Source organism: Ursus arctos, unplaced genomic scaffold (assembly GCF_023065955.2).
Source record: "Ursus arctos isolate Adak ecotype North America unplaced genomic scaffold, UrsArc2.0 scaffold_5, whole genome shotgun sequence".
Taxonomy (NCBI): Eukaryota; Metazoa; Chordata; class Mammalia; order Carnivora; family Ursidae; genus Ursus; species Ursus arctos.
In genome coordinates, this window is record NW_026623067.1 from 89,981,359 (window position 1) to 89,997,913 (window position 16,555).

Genomic DNA, 16,555 nt, shown 5'->3' on the forward strand with positions numbered 1-16,555 from the left:
TTTTCATATGTCAAACTACTCCCGAAAAGGGAAGGGAGGTCCGTGGGCAATATTTACAAGCTTGTGGGAAGACACATTGGAAGACAGTTTTAGAGGTGGCCGTTTTGGGCCCCCAGTTGGCTGGCCTGGGAAGAGACAGAGAGGGATGTAGTCCACTGTGGATGTTACCAGATACCAAAAGCTACAGTTACCTGCTGGAGGCATAGGGGGAGGGTGGGGTAACAGGGCAGGTGCTAAAGCGTTGTGAAGTGTGATCGAACACGGAAGAGAATGACTCTGAGAGAACTGACAGAAGGTTGCAGAGAGTTGTGATGGGTGGACATGAGTTTTTGAAGGAGACGATTCAACCTACAAGGACATGAGGTAGAGGATGAGGGAGATGCTGTCAGCTAACAAAGAAAGTGGGTCCTGGACTGTGTGTGTGAAACGTGGAACATGTTGGACACACTTGTTAGGTTTCTGCTTCAGCTCTGCCATTCTGTGGCTTGGAATATTTCACCTAAACCCTGAACACTCTCCAAGATTCCACGTTGCGCTAGACTGGCTAACAGCCATGCCTTTTTGTTTCAAAGTATACTAGCTTTATATTCTACAAGAAGGGCCTTGTTGCCGGGTTTATACCAAAATGACCAAAATAAAATCACGGAAGAGAAGAAGTGAAAAGTATAACACTTTCCAACTCTGAAATCAATATTTGGTTAGACAATCTCCAACTATTATTTGTGCTGTTCCTTCTCTTCACCCAAGTGTACCACCTCACGCCCACCTTTATTCTGTTTGTTTCTTACCACTTCCTTGGCAAAATACAGTCCAGGCTAGGAGGCAAGTTCCGGGAGGGCAGGAACTCTGACCACAACTATACACTCTGTGCCCGGTGCCCATGAGGCATAGTGTGTGCTTAATAAGTATTTGTTGAATGAATAAAGAGAAGGGTATGCAGGGCAGGAAACTGGAAAAGGGGGAAGAAATGTTTCTGAATAGTGAGTCTGGCCTAGCATCCCCCTAAGTAGCTCTGTCCCCCTGGATGGGCTGCCTTCAGTCTCATACCTGCGCCTTCCTCGACTGTAAAGCAGGACTGAGGATGCCTGTCTTGCAGGGCTGTTGTGGGCATTAGAGAAGCACATGTAGAGTACTTAGCTCTGCACCTGAAATGACATTCACCATTATTATTATTGGTTTACTTATTCCATACATTCGATCGTTCTGCTTTTCTTTTAACTATAGCCGAGGACATCCTAAAAAAAATTTGAAGCCTATGTTAATCCATGTAGTTTGCAATTTGGTGTTTTTAAACTCAGTGGTATACTATATTGTTCTTATTTTCTCTTTTCTCAATTGAAAAGAGGCCAGAGGCAAATAACTAGCCACATATAATTTGGACAGCAGTTTCCAACCAGTGCACAAACGCTCTGACAATGATTTTAGCATGTGAGTCAGTCATACACTGGATTTTCCAAAGAGACTCTCGCCCTTCTGCATCAAGAGGATTATATTTGCCATTTACTGTCTCTGGCTGTACTGTGGTGAGGATTACTGAGTTGATGTGTATTAAGTACTTTGAGCTGCGGGGAGGAAAAGGTGTCGTCAGAACACAAAGCAGCATTAAATGCCAAACAAATTTCTTTAACTCAGTGGCATGTTGGAGGCTTCACAAAGAAAATCATAAGGAAATAGTAAATCATGATTTCCAGAAGTAATTCAACTTTATGGTTTTTCATGCATATGTGAGCTAATATACAAAACAGAGAATAATCCTCAAATTTATTAATTTGCTCCTGTTTAAACTTTAAACATCTCACAGCTAATTAGTTGTTTAGTTTTCATAAGTTTTAATGAAAATACTTCATACATATGTTGGGTCCTCACAGCACAAAGTCAAGATTCATCAAATATTTTATGTGATTGCATTTATGATCAAGGCAAAATGCCTTCATTACACAAGTAATTAGCCTTGAGGAGAGAAACAAACACAAAAGTCCAATTAGTGAATTTGTTAGCTGTTCCTCCCAGTGACAGAAGCCATAACTGCTCCATATATAGTTAGGTATTATAGCTACTTTGATCATGGGAATTACACATGATCTTCTGAAATGCACAATGGCAAAAATAAAAACATGAATGTAATGAACTTGAATATAATGCAGCAGAATAAAGATTAGACTAGGAGCCAAGAAACCTGGGTTTCAGTTCAGGCTGCCACTCATAAGCTGGGTGCCTTAAGATAAATTACCTTAGTCTTCCTGGACCCTCAGTTTCCTCAGTTATAAATTATGGCAGCTGGACTATATGATTTTTTTTAAAGATTATATTTATTAGAGACAGAGGGAGAGAGCACATGCGCAAGCAGGGGGAAGGGGCAGGGGGAGAAGCGGACACCCCTGCCCCCCCCCCACTCCCACTCCCCACCGGCGTGCCACCTGGGGCTCCATCCCAGGACCCTGGGATCATGACCTGAGGTAAAGGCAGACGCCCAACCCACTGAGCCACCCAGGTGCCCCTGGACTACATGATTTCTAGAGTTCCTTCTAGTGCTAACATTTTTCAAGCTGGTGTTGAGGAAGCCCTCCCTTTCAGTTCTTATTTCGGAAGCCATTTGCTTCCTAGCACTATGCCTGTCAAACAGCATTGCTGCCAACAACTTGTAAGGTAGGTCTGTCGGCACGGGAGAGAGGCGTCTGCCTGATCTGGTTTTGTTTACAGTGGCAGCATTTCAGCACATCCTCTGTGCTTTCAGCAGGAAGCAACCAGGCAGCAGAATTGCTCTAGCATAAAACAAAACCAGCTGCAGGGCATCTTCAAAATGCTCCCTATGTGTTTTTCGATTTAGCCTACCATTAACATTTTAAAGCACAATTTAGAGCTACAGTGTGCAGTCTTCTGTTACAAAATGAATCCAGGTTTCTTCTTACTGGAGTTGGGGTGGCTGGGGAGGGTGGAGGGAAGGGGGGATGTTCAGCGAGAGAAATACCTTAGAATGTGGGGCATGATTTGCCTTTATCCCTCCTGTCCAAGCACTCATCACCTGTGCCTCCTGCAGGATGTCAGCCCCATTCTTCCCACAGCCAAACCCCATGGGAGCCGCAGGGAACCTGCAGACCAAGAGAGGGGAGTGGAACAGGGCCAGCCTAACCTGCAGGTGGAATGGGTGTGGTTTGGGTGACAGGTGTGATCTGAGAAGGTGTCTGGATTGGCAGTAGAGGTGGAAGCAGAGGAAAGAGGACATGCTGAGCGGAAGCAGCAAAGCAGCAAGGCATAGAGGAAGAAAGAAATGCACCTAGATCTTAGTGGCTCTGCATTTAATGGAAGAAACAGCAAGAGAAAGACGGAGAAATAGGCACTGACCAGCCATGTAAAGTCTTACAGGATGGTGTCGTGCTTTCCAGACCCCCCCCTCCCCCGCTCTGGGACTGAGGGATTCACTGAATAGCTGTCACTCACACAAGGGCATACCCGCTTCCCCAGGAGCCACCCACATAGAAAAACTTGTGGATGCTGCAGGGTGGGTCAAACATAAAGGCTCCCAAGAGCGCCCCCTAATATACTTCCTGCGTGCTAACCTGCAACTCACATTCCGCTTCTCAGGAAGCCCACTCTTTCAGTATGCTGCTAAAGAGGGATGGTTCCGTGTTGGCTGTGGTGCGAAGCTGCAAGGCTGGGGCGAGTTAACCCTGATCAGACTGGCAATTTTAACAGATTAGGGCGGTATGGGGAGGATGGATTGGAGTGGGCAAACACAGAGGAATAGTGCTGTGTGGGAGATGACCTTGATACCATGTAGCCCCCAGGTATGCAACCAGGAGCACCAGGCCAGAAGCAAAGCTCTCCCACAGAACAGAAAAGCTCACAGCGCAAATTAAAAGGCTCAAACCACATTGTTAATTAGATCAATCTAAAACCCTGGTGAAATAAATAAACAAACAAACCCATGGTGAGAACACGGGGCTGCCAATGGAGTAGTCAACACAGGCTACGGTGCAAGGAGGTGAAAGGACCATGGTGCTTGAGTCGTGTTCACCCACCCCCATCACATCAGTGTCCCCCACTGATGGGGTGGTGGTGAGGACCACACTTGAGCTTTGAGCAAGGGGCCCACAGAGGGAAGGTACCAGAGACTTAGGACATGCTTGCTGTGCTGATGGGGCACAGGCAAGTACATGTGGCCAGAGCTGTGGCAGTCCACATGGCCTGTGCACAGCCACAGTTTTATTGCAATTCTTAGGCAAGTCACAATTGTACTGTCGCTTTCAGGTGACTGAGGAGGGGCGACATATCTGTGTCAGCCCAGTGAAAACACAATCATCCCTCTGTCCACAAGCAACTCTCTTGCTTGTTATATCAGATTTGCTATTTACTCCATGTATCCTCTGCCTGTCTCATAGATTAGTAATTTACTGTCTATTTTTAACACAGCTCATGAATTCTACCTACGTCTCACATGCTACTTGTTTAATCATTCTCTATGCATAACACACCCGATGAGGTTTGGCTACATCTCATAAGCTCTTTGTTTACTTACTACTAATGCTTTGTGCTTCTTAAGAGTTATATCCTACTATCCGTTTGTTTTGTCTTTTAGAGCAGAATGGAATATTCTCAAATACTACAGCAAAAGCAGCTTGCAAATAGAGACCATTTTGGAGATTTTTTCCAAAGTGGAGGCAAAAGATGAGGTGGTTTTGAATTAGGGAAGTGGCCATGGAGATTCAAGAGTGACTCTATGGGGTAAAATGAGCAGAAATGATGATTGAATACATAGAGTAGGACAACATGATGGACATTGTTGGTTGGCCCATCCAACGTCCATTCCATCCACCTTCTCCCTCTTAGTGTAGAAGCTAGAAAACATAAATACTCCTTAGCAACCTCTTCTGTTCCTGGGGGTGGCCATAGGTCATGGTTCTAGCCAGTGGGATAAATATGGAAGTCTGCTAGGAGGAATTCTGTGAAAGAGGTTGCTTCTCTTAGTAAGACAAAGGATAGATGAAGCTGGAGCCATCCCTCCCACCTTCTTCCTGCCATAAACATAAAAGTGAACTGGAAGATGTAACGGCCATTGTGCCATCTACCACGATGTGAGAAGCCACTATACTAAGAATGGTAGAGTGCAAATATAGGAAGAATCTGGACTTGATGACGTCTTGGAGCTGCTTCTTCAGGTCTGGACTGCCAACCTCCAAACTCATTGTTATAGGAGAAAAATGAATCCTTTCATTAAACCACCATGAGCTGGTTTCTCTGCTACTCATAGCCCAAAACATCTTCAACTCTCATTGAAAAGGCAAGAGGAGGCAGGATAACTTAATCAAATGGCCAAACCTTGATGTAAAAAGCACTGTGAAATACAGCGTTTATTTTAGGTGACCATAACTACAAGATGAAAGATCTCTTACTAGTGTAAGGGGACAACTAGCCGTATTTTCCGGAGGAGGATCCAAGTCGCTAGTGCTCACCAATGCAAAGTTTCCTGTCCTCTCTGGTTCTCCAGTATCCCACAATTGCAAATGAATTCAGACGGATTAAAACTAGAACCTCCGAGGGGGCAAACCCTAGGCTCGGCATTTTAAAAAGATCTTCAGATTGTTCTAATAAGTAGCCAGGGTTGAGAAGATCTAGTTTTAATGAATACATTTATTTTGGTATAAGAATATGGTCACTCCTTCTTCCTTCTAAACTTTACACATTGTTGAGCTTAGTTATCTGGATCTCTGAGCAGAGGTGGGAAATAGCGGAACACTAGACATTCACAGATACCTGTTTCCTCCTGTAGATTCATTTTAGTTCTAAGAATCTTGAATGCAAACTACAGAGCCATGCTTTCTAGAGCATCAAGATGAAGTCTGTTGGGTGACATATTGTCTTTCTACTACATTTTTCTGTCAACCGCAAGTATCACCAAAATTCCCATCTATATAACAAAGAGAAATAATCCCACCACTCTTCTTCTGTCCACAAATTTTTCTACAGTCTAGAATCCTTTCAGGTTGAGGCTTTTCCCCCAGCCCCCAGATGGAAAACATTTCTAGTCATGCTTTTATCAAAGGTCATTTCTAGTGCCTCAATTCAGCCTTAACTATGTAGTGGTCATAAAAACTCAGGTATGCAAAAATGTAAAAACTTATATTTTCCATAACTGACTCTAATTTCTATCTTAAGCCCCCATTCCATTTGATGGCAGAACTAGAAACAAGTCAATTCCAAGTCATCTCAGTCCATTCAGGGTTTTCCTCCTACCCACCTTTGCCCCCAGGAGTTGGGGGGAGTTTGATAGAACATCTGGACATAGAGGGGGCTCATCTGGTCTTCGGTTGTCATCTGTCCATGCTGGCATCCTCTGCCATGTGCTTATTCCTAAGAGTCGCCAATTGTCAGCGTCTCTCCCCACTGGCATCCATGGAGACAACTGAGCTCCCATCTGGCCTTCGATATAAGGACAGTGCTGACATCTGCTCTTGAGCCCCTCTTCCCAATTCACAGCATCTTCTAATCTGCCAGGCCTTTCTGAGGTATTCCTGTCCCTGTCTCAGATAAGCATGGATGTACTTCTAGCCACTCCAAGCTATGGGAGACTCAGGACTGACTGCTATGCTGAAATGTCTTCTTCCCAACACAAACACTAGCACAAAGGGTGAGATAATCTCAGACCTCCACTACTTTCCTGGAACCCACAGGAAGACAAGGCAGACCCTGTCAGCCCTTGAGCCACCCATTCCCATCAACCCAGAAAGGGCCCAGTGCCAGGCTGCCCCTTAGAGATACACAGCAGTGTTTCCCCTCTTCTCCCTCATTTCCAGCCCATGGGGTCTTTATCAACAGAGTGAACAAGAAAAATGTTGGCTCAATGTAGGGACAGAGTAGGGACAAAAAGCACTGATCTTTAACATATAGTAGTTACTTTAAATTAAATTTATTAATGTACAAAATCTATTTAAAATACATTAATACTTCAAAAATATTATTCTGCCACATTCCTTGGCAACCTGAGAAGTCTGCCTCTAATTCACTTATTATCATCAAGGAAAATCACATAAAAAACTAGACACAATAAAATAGATTTTTTTCTCAGTAGTAGGAATATCAAAGCTTGTTTTTTCTATCACCTTTTCTACATTTTTCAAATTTCTTCTGTGAATTTTTTGCTTTCTAATTCTATAGTGAAAACACCTGGAAAATATCCAACTACCCCTCTGCTGAAAAGGCATAAAGGAAAAAATTGATAAATCCAATCAGATAACAATGAAAATTTAAGGTGAAAAAAACTCCATAAACAAAATGAGAAGACAAATGGCAGAACTAAAAGAAAACAATTTCTCACATGTGGTAGAGAAAGGAGTCAGGAAAAAGATGAATAGGCAAACTATATGAATAGACTGTTAACAAAAAAATAAAAGCAAGTGGCCAAAAACATAAAAAGAACCTCACTCAATTTTACAGAAGTACAAATTAAACAAAACTGAGATATCATTTTTACTTATCAGATTTGCAAAGTGAAAAAAATGTATAAAACTTAGTAATTGGTTAGGGTGTAGAAAAAGATGTTATACTGTTCTTGAGAATATAAATTTGAGTAACTCTTTTTGAAAAAATTTGGAAAATGGATCAAAATTTTAAATATATATATATTTTTTAAGATTTATTTACTCATTTTGAGAGAGAGAGAGTGGGAAGAAGGGCAGAGGGAGAGAATCCTTTAAGCAGACTCCCCACTGAGCAGGAAGGCTGACACAGGGCTGATCCCACAACCCATAAGACCATGACCTGAGCCAAAACCAAGAGTCAGTCACTCAACCGACTGAGCCATCCAGGCACCCCTAAATATATTTCTAAGAACCCCTTGCAAAAGTACACCAGCTGAATGTGGATGTGAACAATGATGGGAACAAGGCTAATCACAGCAGGAGTCCCTGTAACGGCCAAAAAAAAAAAAAAGAGGGGGGGGTGCGGTGGGGTTCAAAACAACCTAAAGGACCACCAAAAGCAGACTGGTTATGGGCACTTGGATGGTGCAGTCAGGTTAGCAACCAACTCTTTGTTTGCTCAGGTTGTGATCTCAGGGTCATGATATTGAGCCCTGCCTCCAGCTCCATGCTTGGTATGGAGTCTGCTTAGGATTCCCTCTCCCTCTGCCCCTCCCCCTGTTCATGTATGCACAGAGCCCTCGCACATGCTCTCTCTCTCTCGAAATAAATAAATGAATCTTTAAAATAAGAAAGCAGATTGGTTCATAAAACAGTTTAAAACAAACGTGAAGTGATGTGTCATATTTTAACATGGAAAATTCTCCAAGCTATATCAGTAACTGGAATAACAATGTGCAGGACATGGTGAACAGTACAGTGATCCTTTTCATTTAAATAAACTATATTATGTAGTACGTAAATATTAGTACTATTTATTCGTGGAAAATATTTTGCAGGAGCAAACAAAACAATTTCCCTACAGCTTGAATATTCTAACCAAGTCCATGTTTAATGCTTATTATTTGTTTAATGTCAACCACCATTATCTACCTGTGGAATTACAGATAATTCTGATTTCATGTAGAATTTCAATTTTTTTAAATGTGCGTTAGGTTAATAAAAAAGCAGTAATATGTAGAATGTCTTGTTCCGCCTGACATGGCTACAAATTCAGTAGTTCCTACCCGTCTGCCCTTTAGGTTTGATAATTCACTAGGATGCCTCACAGAACTTGGGAAAGTATTTTGCTTATGATTGCTGGTTTATTATAAAGGATACAACTCAAGAGCAGTCAAATGGAAGAAATGTATAGGGCAAAGTGTGGGGTATGGGGTGTGGGAAGAGCTTTGATCTCCTCTCTGGGCACACCACTCTCCCAACACATCAGTGTGTTCCTCAACCTGAAAGCTCTCCAGACCTCATTGTTCAAGAGTTTTTATCGAAGTTTCATTACATAGGCATGATTGATTAAATCACTGGCAATTGATGATTGAACTGATCTCTAGACCCCTCGCCTCATGAAGGGAAGGCTGAAATTTCCAACACTAACCATTTGCTTGTTGGAACCTGGTGACCACTCCCTATCCTGAAGCTATCAAGGGCGCCTCACCCTCAGTCTCCTTCTTAGCATAAATTCCAACGTGGCTGGACGGGGCTTGTTATGAATAACAGAAGACACTCCTAATACTCAAGAAATTCCAAGGATTTTAGTTCTGTACTAGGAACTGCAGCAAAGACCAAATACATATTTTTATTATACCATACCTGTGATCCTTCCAGGGACACTTAATGCATAGATGAACAAACATATACATAATATATACATTATATAATAGTATAAATGTGAAAATAATATATATTATTAATTGTATACACACTATACTTCATCTGGCTTTTTTCCCCTAGTTGTTTATCTTAGAGATCAACCCATTTCAGACCATAAAGCACACTTTCATTTTTTTTTGTTGACTATATACCATTACATGGAAAAATTGTGATTTATGTAACTTGTCCCAACAAATAAACATTGAGGTTGTTTCCAGTGTTTTGCTACTGTGAATACTTGGAAACAGCATCTGTGGGTCACATTGTCAGTTTATGTCAATTTTGATTCCAGAGCCTACCGTCCTCCACAGTGTCCCAGCAACTTACACTTCCTCCAGGAACCCCTGAGATGCCTATTCCCCATCCTGTTGCCATTACAATATACAGCAAATGTTGTTAATCTGATAAGCCAAAAATTCTTGCCTTGCTATAACTTTATGTTTGTTTTATTATAAATAAGAGTATATTCTCCAATATTAAGAGACATTTGTATTGCATTTTCTGTCATCAGTCTGTTATGTACTTTGTCCATTTGACCTTGGGTTTGGGGACTCATTAATTTGTAGATCTTTATATATTAGGAAAATTCCTATTCAGGAAAAGCACGAAAGGGGAAAGAATGGAACAAAGGACAGGGAAGGGGAAAGAATGGGACGAAGTTTCTACAATAAACCTCCCTGTAGAGTTGTCTGTGCTCTAGTAAGACAAGAGGCCTCAGTATCAGTCGGTAGTCGGTTGTGAGGGTAACTTCCAGAAAAAGGTGGGTCACGTCCGCTGAAGGCAATTCTCCAGGGAAGGGCGGCTGTAAGCCGTTAGCAGCCAACACTCACAGCAGGTGGGGAAAGGGTGCTCTGGTCTGGTAATGAGGAACGGGTGGGCCAACAAAATAAGGTATACCACAGGAAGTGAAAACAAGTGTTTCCTTTTGGACATGGTAAGTTTGAGACGCATCTGAGATATCAAGGGTCAAGTAAGCAGTTAGGAAATCTACGACTCAGAAAAGAGGTCTATATGGAACATATACATTTGGTAGTGGCTAGCATATAGATGGTGTTTTTTAAAGTTATGTGAATATCTCTGTACTGATATAGAAAGAGCTCTGGCACATACAGTAATAATTTTTTTTAAAGCATGCAAAATAGTGTTTATGATACTGCCTTTTGTGGAAGGGGAGAAGTGTGTGTGTATATATATATACACACACATGCTCACATATACACAGACATATATATACATTTGCATTTATAAAAGGAAACCCCGGGAAAATACCAAGGAACTAATAAAAGTACTTACCTGAAAGGTAAAGGGTAGAGGTAGATGGGGACAGGAGTAGTCATGAGACCTCTTAACGTATTTTTGTATCATTTCAATTTTTTGTGTTATTGCCTGTGGTAAAAATAAATACGATTTAAAATTTTTTAAAGGAAAGAAAGCCATGTGGATAGTTGAGATCTTCTATGAAAAAAGAAAGGAAAACAGAGGGGCACCTGGGTGGCTCAGTCGGGTAAGCGTCTGTCTTCAGCTCAGGTCATGATCTGAGGGCTGTGGGATGGAGCCCCTCATCAGGGTCCTTGCTCAGTGGGGAGCATGCTTCACCCTCTCCCTCTGCCTGCCACTCCCCCTGCTTGTCCTCTCTCTGTCAAAGAAATAAACTCTAGGAAGGAAGGAAGGAAGGAAGGAAGGAAGGAAGGAAGGAAGGAAGGAAGGAAAGAAGGAAAGAAGGAAAGAAGGAAAGAAGGAAAGGGCCGGGCCTAGATACAAGACCTAAGGAAGATCAATGTTTAGAATTTTGGTAAAGGAGGAAGGACCAAAAAATGCAAGAAGCAGGAAAGGTCAGAGTTAAAGCAGAAAACCAGGAATGAGTGGTGCTAAGATTCCGTCCATGGAAGCAACGGTGTGTGAGTCTTGTGAAACCATCGGGAGCTTGATGTTGGCCACAGTTCGGGTATTGATTTACACTGTGGAGAAAGGAAACTGTTACAAACCAGTGCCACCCCTCCCCCTGCCACCAGTTAACCAGCACACTACTGCATGAAGTCAGGAGAAGGAAAGTCTTAAGAAGAGGGGACAGCATTTAACAGCATGAAATGCTACTGAGAGGCCAAATAAGAAAGGGACAGAAAAATATCTATCCTTTGTAGGGTGATCAACAAAAGAGCCATTGAATAGAGAGGGAGAGGGGGGCGTGGAAGCTGACCTGGAGAACGAGTGAGTAGAAGGTGAAGAGGTAAGACCCTATGCAGAGACAGCTCTTCCGGTAAGTTTGGTTCTGCAGGGAAGCGTTAAATCAATAGGTTGCTGGCTTGAGATCAAAGGAGGAGAATGTATGTGTTTTCAGATGAGTAATATTAAAATCGGTATGTCCAATGATAAGATTATCCAGGAGAAAGAGAGAATGTTGAAGACACGGGGAAATGGCTAGGGTGTTGTCCTTGGGAGAGCGTCCAGAGCGCAAGCAGAGGGGCTCTCATTTGGCAGAAAGAACATTTCTTCCATTAGAGGAGGAAGTTAATGAATCTCCAAGCAGCATCTGTGATGGGGCAGTGCCCAGATACACAAGGCCCTGCCATTTCCCTGCCTGGGCAAAGTTATTACCAAAACCTTGATGTTGTTCTTAAGACAGTGTGTACACATGTGCCTTTCTCTGAGACCTGTCACCAATTAGTCAATAAATGTCAAGGCATCCTTAATCTCTCAAAGGAAGCTGGACTATATACCTAGAAACCCAGGACACCAGCCATGGAGAGAAGGAAACCTGCTGAAGAATGTAAATATTCTAGGCAAGCAAGTTTAAAAAAAAAATGGTTTAGAGATAATTATGTGTCAGGATTTTACTGTCTGCCACTTCTAGATTATACTTGACTTCAAAAAAGTGCTAGTGTTTGATTAATGCTTTCTTGCTTTAGTAGCTCAATAAAAGCACAGCTTCTAGTGAGCGTGCGGCACGTTAAGTTGAAGCATAAAAGAAAGAGTCTAAAAGTGCTCAAAATGAGAAGGAAAAAGGCCTTTAGGAGATGAGAGTAACGATTACCTTAATTGTTTCAAAAGGGAGCGGACTGATCTTCCCCTCAGAGGGAGGCTTCATCCAGTGTGGCAAATTTCTGCCATCTTCCAACTAGGTTGGGGCTATGGAGACCAATACCTTTGATGAATCACACTTGATTGGGGTCCTTGCTACACTAACTGGGTGTTCACAGAGTAGTGGAGTGAAAAGAATGAGGCCTTTGGTTACAATGCCTATGACGAATAGTAAATATCAATTATTACTATTATTTTGTTATTCATTTCTGAAAATTCTGCTGCTGCTCTGTTATGACCTAAATGTGTGAGCATGACTTGTGACTCACATTCACAACTTGTTACCACTGGTGAATTGTCCAGTGGTTAGTAACTGTGACTGTTCCGTGAAGGATGAGTTCCTATTTGCAACTCTGCCAGATTTTAAGATATTTCCAATCAGGGGCGCCTGGGTGTCTCAGTTGGTTAAGCATCTGCCTTCAGCTCAGGTCATGATCCCAGGATTCTGGGATCCGGCCCACATCAGGCCACCTGCTCTCGGGGAGCCTGCTTCTCCCTCTCCTCCCTGCTCATGCTCTCTCTCGCTATCTCTGTCTCTCTCTCCAATAAATAAATAAAATCTTAAAAAAAAAAAAAAAAGAAATTTCCATTCAAATGAAGACCCCTGTCTTTGAACACTGTACCCAATTGGCAGCCTCTTCTATTTCAGGTGGTGGTTCAATGCATCTTAAGAGTTTCCAACTAATGTTTGGGACTTGGCCACCTTGCTCTCAATAGCAATATACTGTTAAGGAGGATTTCTCTCACCCTCTTTGGGAGGATGTCTTAAACAAGTTCCTTGGAAGTAAAACCTACGATGGGGATTCTTGTATGAGCAATTTATTAACAGAATAATAGAGTTCTCTCAGGAAAAACCTGTAAGGGAGGGAGGAGAGCAGAACATGGGAAGGAAAATCACTAGCAAGGATGTGGTTTCAGCAGAAGTCTCACCTCAGCCCAATCTAGTGGGGAACTCTGGAGAATGAATTGTACCAGTTTGTTCTGCCTTGAGGTGAGTTGGGGAGGCTTTCATACCACCCCCATCAGTTAGTCGTTGGCTACAGGCCACCCTCCCAGGGAGGGGTGTCATAACCTCCCTGGCTTCTCTGTCCCTAAAGAAGGGGACAGCTGTGAGCTGCTATTAGCAGCCAACACCCACAGCAAATGTGGGTGGGATGTTGTGGGGAGAGAGCTCCAGCCTAGAAAAACAGGATCTGGGTGGGACATCAGTAGCATCTGCCTCAGAGGACAAATGGCAGTGGCGATTCCGATGCTAGACCATGAGCCAGGGGCAGACCCAGAAAGGGATTTGAACTTCTGTAAGCCATGCCATTAGGATCGATGCTGCCAGTTCTTGAATGCTCAGTAATTGAACTTCTCAGTCATGAAAATAGAGCTGCCAAGTGGTACCAACTTAGAGAACTAGACTTACAGAGATGTTCAGCCCACAAGCTCAGTTTCTGTTCCCCTATTTAGTTATTGTTAAATATTTTTAGGATACTCCAGGTAGAAAATAACACATCAAAGGCACAATTCTGATTCTAGAAATGCTTACATCTTATACTGTTTAATGCTATTAGGAATTGTCCATATAAGACGATAAGGATGACATCATTATGATATGAGTCTAGCTGTCTCCTTTAGAAGTTAGGTCTCACAGGGCAAAGCTGTGGTTTGGATGAGTAATATGAAAAAAGTCACAGGGCAATTTGCTGGGAACATGATGTTATATTGTTGGGAGAAAAATAAGGACATTGTATGCTCTGTGTTGTCAGAGACCAAAGGTTACTTCGGTAACCCATTCTCTGGGGTTAGCAGATGAGCTGCAGATAAGCAAATAACACAAATCAATATTTGCTTCTGAAGCGTATTAAGCACAGTGAGACTTCCTGCAAATTCTCATGTCCTTATTCCATCTGCTACTGTAAATGCTTTCTGGAGGAATGGATTTCATGACCTGAAAGGGTGATTATATGCTCCATTATGATGTGTCCTGGTGACAGTCAATGCTCCTGGCCAGGTCGGACTAGCGCTCTGTAGGGAGCTGGAGAACCTGAGTTTGGGAGCAATGGCCGCCTGCAGGTTTGCCGAGAGGTGGAATTTTCTGGCAGGACACAGTACATTGAGGAAGGAACACAGGCGAGAGTGCTGAGATGAATTCAGGGTTGAGGAGACAGTGTGTTGTCTTGCACTACTAAATACTGAAAAGATTTCTCTCCATAGACAAGATTCAGGATGGGTCCCAAAGAGAACAAATGGGGAGAAGTGTGATCGGGCGCCTAAAGAAATGATAGGAGTCATCCCATGAGAGCAATTGGAGGGTAATAACTGTCACTTGCTTTCCTTGAAACTGGCAAACACTCACCTCTGCACATGAAAAGAACGTAGCTAAGTAAGGTGGAAACTCCTTAGGATATTTGACTTTTCCATTGTCTTCCAGAGTGCCTGATCCCTAGTAAGAGCTTATTATGGATGTGTTTAATTCATTAATATTGTGTTGTCACTGATGTCCTAGAGCCCAATTAGTTTTAACTTATGCAAGCTTCAACACTTGGTATTAACTGGGCACTTGCATGAAAGGATAGCTTTTTGAGAAATGCTATATTTATAAATCACCTCAAGAAGGCTTTAAGTGTCTCAATTCCCACCCCTTTAGTGAGATGATTTGGTGAGAAAATCTTGTTTCCTGTTTTCTTTACAGCCCCAAATTTCTCAGAATAATTTTTTGTAGGTAACTGTAGCGGCTCCCTGGGTGCTAACCTACTGTTCTTTCCACATCAGAGAAAATAGCTGGTGATAAATGCTGTAGCCCAGCAGTCAGCAGTAAGAATCTCCTGGGGATCTTGTTAAAATACAGACTTCTAAAAACACCCCAGGGTTTATCGGTTAGTAGGTCTAGGGCGGGGCTCAAACATCCCATTCATAACCAGCACCCAAGTTGTTCTGCTGTCCACGTGTCTCCGTGGGCTGTTGCCACAATAATATCGTGTCTCTCAAACCACCTGCAGCTCAGGGCAGACAACGGTAAGCATCTACTTCTCGCTCACTCAGGCATCTGCAGGTAAGCTGGAGTACAGTTCATCTAGGCTGGGCTAGGCTCCAAGCTGTTGGTTAGGTCCAGATCTGCTCCACGTGTCTCTCGTCCTCCTGAAAACAGTATCTACCCAAGGCAGGCCCTTCTCATAGGGAAAAGCAGAAGTGGGAGAAGGCTCGTTCTCCACTCAAGCACATGCCAAACCTCCAGTCACATCTGGTTCACTCATATCCCACCAGCCGAAGGAAGTAATGGAACCAAGGCAAAAGTCAAGGGAGAGGAAATACACTGTTTTCATGGAATCCTGATGGGGGAGGGAATGTTTGCCAAGCCAAAATTTAATTCATCACAAGGTAGTGTACAAACTTTGTGCTTTGAAAAACACTAAAGTCTCGAATTATCCAGGGAAGGTGAATGCAAGGTCAATTTTGAATTTAGTTGGTTATTCAGTAAACACGCAGTGAGTGACTACCAAATGCCAGAGAGGCAGATGATTAGTTACTGTTTGTCTGTAAAGAGTCCAGTCCAGAAACAGGTAAGCACATAGCTAATTACCAAGCAATGTGCCAGTTACTATATAACTGAAGTAACGAGTTATTTTTTAAAATCTGCAAGAGACCTGAAAAACAAAATGTAATGATCTCTGTGAGCCCTCAATTATAAAGAATCCTTAAGATATGGGAGACACAGAGAGTCAGATTATAAGATGAAATCAGTCCCGGAGTACTCACTGGAGAAGATTGCTACAAACTATGGGAGTGTCTCCTGCAATGTTCCAGCTCACAGGTTTTAGACATGAGGACAAAGGAGACCTAGGATACCATCAGTTTAGCAAACAGCAAGAGTTGCAGAGATGACGTTCATTGGCCCCGACTGGGATACACATTCACCCGCGAACCATTCCCGTGCACTAATCTTCCCAGTATGGACCATTATCCTGCTCCTGAAGGAAGAAGGGGAGGTGGCCAGCCACATGAACACACAGTGCCGGAGGTGGTTTCTCAAGGGAAAATCAGGGTCCTGGCAAAAGAGAAAACTCCTTGCTGGAATACTATACAGCAGAAACAAAGAGATTTATTTATGTGACCAGGAAATATGTTCAGACATAGTGTTGGGTAGAAGAAGAAAGTTGCAGAATATTGTATATATGGTATTTATGTGAATATATTTTATATCTCTCTCT

The 16,555-nt window shown here is 42.7% G+C and overlaps 1 protein-coding gene and 1 long non-coding RNA gene across 2 annotated transcripts in view; one reads left to right on the forward strand and one right to left on the reverse strand.

The window, feature by feature from the left end:
- The window catches only part of APC (APC regulator of WNT signaling pathway), a 301,009-nt gene that overhangs the window by 71,370 nt on the left and 213,084 nt on the right, over positions 1 to 16,555 (forward strand). The window lies entirely within an intron of this gene.
- LOC130542785 (uncharacterized) lies at positions 1,048 to 12,936 on the reverse strand. Its single transcript, XR_008957589.1, has 3 exons — positions 10,769 to 12,936; positions 10,575 to 10,667; positions 1,048 to 1,145 (listed from the first exon to the last, which is right to left on the reverse strand). It is a non-coding gene; the product is annotated as an uncharacterized LOC130542785 (long non-coding RNA).